The following is a 5,994-nucleotide window of genomic DNA, read 5'->3' as shown; positions in this document are numbered from 1 at the left end:
CGACAGCAACTTGTCTGTTACCCTTCCCCCAATTCCCCAGCACTGTTCCCATCCCCCAATTCCCCAATAAAAATCTTAAAAAAAAAAAAGAAAGAAAGAGCCTAAGAGGTAGACAGAAGTAAAATATGTAGACAATTGACTAACATTTTAACTAACATTCAGGAATGCTGCCTATTAGAATTTGAATTCATTTTGAGAGTTTTCAGAGAGGTTTGAAGGTGCTGCTCTGTTTAGTAACAAGACAATGACCAGTTAGAAAACTAGGGAGGAAACCTTTTAAAAGGAAGGAATGACTAACTGTCTGCAAAGTCAGAGCCCTAAGATCCTGGTGAATTAGCAAGTTGCAACACATGGATTTTCCCTAAAAAAAAAAATCTGTGTTGATTTCTCATTTTGACCTCGGTAATTACTTCTCAGCCTATAATTGTCCTTGCTCTTTCATTTCCTCCTTTGATGACAAAGGAAGCTGCAGTTGGGAAATGTTTGAACTGAAAACATCAGACAGAGAGCAACTACACAAGAAAAGGAACAAGCACAGGCAGAGCACAGTGTCAGAAGTCAGGGCCCTCTTTTTTCTCCATTTTCCTTTCTCACTCTTGTTCTTTTTGTCTTCATTTCCTATCATATTACCTTTTTTTCTTAATCTTTTCTGCCACCATTTTTTTTTTCCTCTTCTATCACACCTCTTCCTTAAGCTCACCAGTTAAAGCACTGGAGAATGCTTTCTACTCAGACTCAGAAATCCTGATTCAAACAAGACTCCAGTGGTCATTGCAATATAATGTAAGTTTTCATAACTAATTAAAACAGTTCTGAAATGAAAACGAAATGGAAAATTTTAACATAAAATTGGCAAATATTTTGTTTTCATTTTCATGGAGACCTATAAATCCATATCTTTCCAAATTTAGTTTAGCCAATGGTATGGGAAACCAGTACCCTCTTATAGCAATTGTAGGACTGTAAACTGGCATAGCCTTTCTTTGACCCAGAGAATCTACCAGCAGGAAGGAGTTGATCCTAAGGATGTTAAGATGTACACAAGGGTTTTTGTCCAGGGAGGTTTATCACAGCACTATTAATAATAGCAAAAAACTGGAAATCACCTAAATGTCCAATATTTCATGGTCTACTAATCTGTGTGATTCCCCAGTCTTCAGAAAGGCTTGGGGTTTTTACTTTGTCCTTGACACCTGAACCTCAGTTGGATACATGGAACCGTGGCGGCCCACGGACCTTTCCAGTTAATGACTGCTAGTCTCTCATTTCTGAGTACAAATAGCTTTGTTTTCCCTCCATTTTAGACCTGCTGCTTAGAACTTCCAACTACTTGTCATTGCAGCCCTCTCCACCTTCCACTCTGGTTAAATACAAGAACTGTGGTCTTAAAAAAATTTTTTTTAAATAATTGTATTAACATCATGATTAATAGGTACTTGGCAAATTTTTATTGAATGAGCGAATATATGAATGAGATATTTGCAATCTGCCTTGGCTGTGATTAGCTCTACTTGAAGCTGTAGGCCTGGATTTCTCTGTAGGAAGAAATCATTCACATAGTAATTCTGGGGGGGAAAAAATGACTGTGATTCATAGCATTTAAAATTAATCTAACAAGGACGATTGTTTGGTCATCCACTCGTTAAACAATTGTATTAAGTACCTTCTATGTACCAGGCACTATGCAAGCACTAGAAATAAAACCACAGAATTAGAAATTCAGAAAGCTGTATGGCTTTAGCTGTTTAAACTGCACAGTTAAAAGCTTTTAAGGCACTGATTTGTACACCAGAATATCAATTCCTCAATTCAGAAAGGTAGTAACAAGAGAAAAATTCAAAGATGTTACAAATTAAAATTGCAGTGGCCAGAGAGAAAGAGACAGAACAGCTCTGACAAGACTGCTCACATTCCTGTATATCTGTTGGATTTTAGAACTAATTTCCAGGTGGCTGTTTCTGACAGAACAGCCAGGCGCCATACAACCCCAGGAGCCTCTGCTTCTTATTTACACATGAATTTCCCAATCTGCTGCCCACAGCTAATCCACAGGAGCGGACACTTCTTCCTTGCAGATTCTACTGCGCCTATCCCAGAACGAGTCCTGATTCACCTTCCTCCATCTCCTTTGTCTACCGATAATGTAAGTCCTTTCAGAATGTCAAACATCTTTCTTCGGGCTACTTGATGTGTAAAAAATGCTTGCAAAACTCCTGGAATGACAGACATGTTGCCTTTTCTACATAGCCATGATGCCAGTGGTTTAGACTCCACGCCCCAAAACAGGTCCTTTCTGTTGTTGTTGTTAGCAATGGCCTAAGAAACCCTTTCTTTTAAAAAGACTTTCAGCCATGTAATTTAAAATTTTTGTTTAACAGTAGATATAGCTGAAATACTCATTTTCTCTCTATGGGTATCGTCTCCTTTTGTATCACGGCACCTGCAAGGATAGACTGGCAGAAAGTTTTTAATGGGCATATCATCAGAGCTAAGGAAGTAGGCTAATGTAAAAAGCTATTTCATTCAAGCCATGGAAAGGCCTGGAAATTTTTATGTATTTCTCTAGTGAATTGATTACTCCCATGCCAATCATGATCAAATTCTTAATATTTAATACCCCCTTTTATATACTTCCTATAAATAGATTGTGGATGAAAACGGGGGCCACATACTAAACCTGACAAGCTCAGAGGAGACCTGCTTAGCAGGCCCTACAAACTCAGAGACTGAAATTAACCACACAGGATGATCTAAACATAAAAATTCCTAACTAAAAGCAGGTCATGGCCCGTAGTAGTCACATTCTTGGCCTGTAGCTTCCTTGACAAAGGTCAGTCTTTACCTTAAGGGAGCCTGTCTATTGTATTTTTGCATCTAAAATAACATACCCTTGGAATGTCAGAGTTATCCCTCTTTCCAGACACTTTAGGGTACAACCTGCTGCAGCAGAGCGCAAGACCATAGAACCCTTCATTGTTGTCTTATTCCTGGGATACCATCTCAATGTGCTATAAATGGTCATTGTTAACTATCCTGTGCCCACCAATGTAAAAGAAGTATATGTCTCTCCATTTTACTTTTTATCCAATCCCAGCGATTTCCCTACTTTGCTTTCTCCCATCCCCTTAATCTACCACTAATAGATTCCATGTAACCCTCCTTACATCTCCTCCTTTGATTCTAATGTATCAAATAAGCTGCAAAACTGCCATTCCCTGGAGTATTTTCTTAATCTGTTGAGATTTTGCTTCCCAACAATTGTCATCAGTTTGGCTCAAATAAACTCATTAAACTTTTCTACAGATTTGGGTGTTTCTTACATGGAGAAAACATAACCCTCCTTTACTATATGTTAGTCTAGACAGGCTCTAAAATAACTAAGTTACAGTTTTCATTTTAAGGACACATTCCGCTCACTTACAAGTATGGGATAGTTGTCTTATTTCAGCAGCCTTCGGGTAAGCCTTTTCTTAGTGTAGGTGATTTCTGCAGATAGCTAGTTCACCCAAGTTAGGGTAATATGTACAATAAAAGATGGAATCCCCTCTCAGTGGGGGAAGTACTAACAATTCAGTAAATGGCATTGAGACAATTGATAATTTGTTTAGATAAAAATAAAGTCAGATTCTCTACTTAACACCATTCACAAAAATAAATTCTGAAAGGTTAAGGACCCTAACATAAAATACAAAACCCTAAATACATCAGAAGAAAATATAGGACATGTTTATGAATTTGAGAAACTAGAAGTCATTCTAAACCAGACCCTAAATGCAAAAGACATAAAGAAATGGATTAATAAGTTTGACCCCACCAAGACTGATAAATTTGAACAGCATGTAAAAGTTCTCTACAACAAAAGGCATCATAAGCAAAGTTACAATATTGATAAATTTGAATAACATGTACAACGTGCTTAAGCAAAGTTAAAAGGCAAGCGACAGATTAGGAGATAATACTTGCCATGTGTATAACAGAAAGGATCAGCATTTGGATCTATAAAGCACTTCCACAAAAACAAAAGGAAAACTCAAACCAATGGGAACATGAAAAAATAATAGTATAAGTTATTTATAGAAAAATAAGTACAATTCACCAATGAACATATGAATAGCTGACCCTCACCAATTATCAAGAAATATTGATTTAGATCATTTAACCACTATTCTTGTTAAAATTAAACACATTAATAAAATATTGACATGGGTGTGGGAAAATATACACACACATTGCTAATGGGAATATAACATTGATACAGCCATGTCGAAGGGCAACTTAGCAATATTGAGTAAAATAAAAATACACATAAGCTATTGTTACTGACCTTTGGCTCTTTGGCTCTGTATGTAACAGAAATTGGCAAGAGTCCAAATCAAAAGCTCAGACAAGATTTATTGTAAGGCTTACACGTCAGCACAAGGGAAGCAGCACAGGAGGAGGAATTCTCCAGCGGACTCCCAGAAAGGAGACAAAGGGGCCGGAAATTATATAGGGCAGAGTGAAGGAGGGCTTGATGTCAGCTGGGGCGGTCCTTTCCTTTCTTCTTGGCTATGGTACTTGCGCAGGCGCAATCCATGCTGAGGTCCAGGCGCGGGCCCGGTGGGCCCAATGTGTCAGTGCTGCTCGCTAGCGCCACCAAGGAAGGTCGTATAGAGGTCAACTCAGGGTTGTGTGTGCATGCGGTAGATTGCCCTGGAGAAGTTTGTGGTTGGAAAGTTCCTTATCTCGGCCTCTGGAAGTAACTGAATCTTGGTGGTGTGGGATCTGGCGGTTAAGGGAATGAAGCCGAGCCCGTCCTTATTCTGTCTCACCGTGAGCTAGCAATTCCTGATCCTAGTGTCTACTTTTGAAAAACATTGGCACTTGGGCATTGAACAGATATGAGTTTGTGTAGTGCAGAGTTTATCATAGGGAAAAACTGTAAAACTGAACCACAAGTAGAAGAATGGCTAATGAAGTGTATATTCAAACTATGTATGCAGTGGTATGAGACAGTTAAATGAATGCAGTAGGACTATGCCAACCTGGATAGCTCTCCACAGCATCCAACTGGGTAAAAAAGCAAGTTACAGATATATTACTATACCTTTTTATGTAAAACGAAAGTAAAGGACAACATAATGAGATTAAATATTTCATAAGGGACACATGTAAATGTTGGAAGAACTAAGAGGAAGCTAACCTAATTGACAGCTCACGTTGCCTCTGGGATGATGAGGGACAGGGATGGAGTTGGGGTTTGAAGGGGGTTTGTCCTTAGCTATAACGTTACCTCTTTTTTAATGAGGAGAATTTATGTATTACTCATTTAAATTTTATTTTTAAAAATGAAGTCAGCTTTCTGACCAATAACTGATGTAGATGAAATACGTGTACTCCCTTTAAACATAGAGATGCTGCATAAAATATCAAATAAATTTAAATAATATAGACTTGTAAATTTAAATACACACACACATACATGTATAGCATAACTTGACATAAATAGATATTTTCTTTTGTACCAGAAATAAAAAAGGGAGACCTCAAATCTAAGCAGTGAGTAAGTGCTAGGGGCAAGGGGCTCCCAGGGAAAAGGAATAGGATTAGACTTCATTAGTAGAGACTGGGTTTTCACCTCTAGGCTGCATCATCAGAAGCCAAGAAGAGCGTGGATTAACCAAGTGGACAAGGGACATCAGGCTGGAAAACAGTGGATGTGGGTAGAATTGATACAGAATAGCACGTGACCAGGAACCCCCACCCCTAAATTCTGAATACCAACTTAGAAAAGAGAAGGGTGAGGGAAATCTAAAAAAAAAAAAAGACAATATTTCTTTTTTTCTATGTATCTATCTATGTATCTATCTATTGTGGGGGCTAAAAAAAAAAAATACAGGGCCGGCCGAGTGGCGCGAGGGTTAAGAACTCGCTTGGGATGCCAGAGGGCCCCGGTTCGGATCCCACATATGAGGGCCAGTGACACTGCCCTCCACAGCTAAGATGCTGAACAAC

The 5,994-nt window shown here is 38.6% G+C and overlaps 1 pseudogene; it reads right to left on the bottom strand.

The window, feature by feature from the left end:
- The window catches only part of LOC109381666 (eukaryotic translation initiation factor 3 subunit M-like), a 19,373-nt pseudogene extending 17,144 nt beyond the window's left edge, over positions 1 to 2,229 (bottom strand).
- Between the last annotated feature and the right edge of the window lie 3,765 nt (positions 2,230 to 5,994).

Source organism: Hipposideros armiger, unplaced genomic scaffold (assembly GCF_001890085.2).
Source record: "Hipposideros armiger isolate ML-2016 unplaced genomic scaffold, ASM189008v1 scaffold_51, whole genome shotgun sequence".
NCBI lineage: Eukaryota > Metazoa > Chordata > Mammalia > Chiroptera > Hipposideridae > Hipposideros > Hipposideros armiger.
The sequence above is the reverse complement of the archived record's forward strand: the minus strand, read 5'-3'. Positions and strand labels throughout refer to the sequence as shown.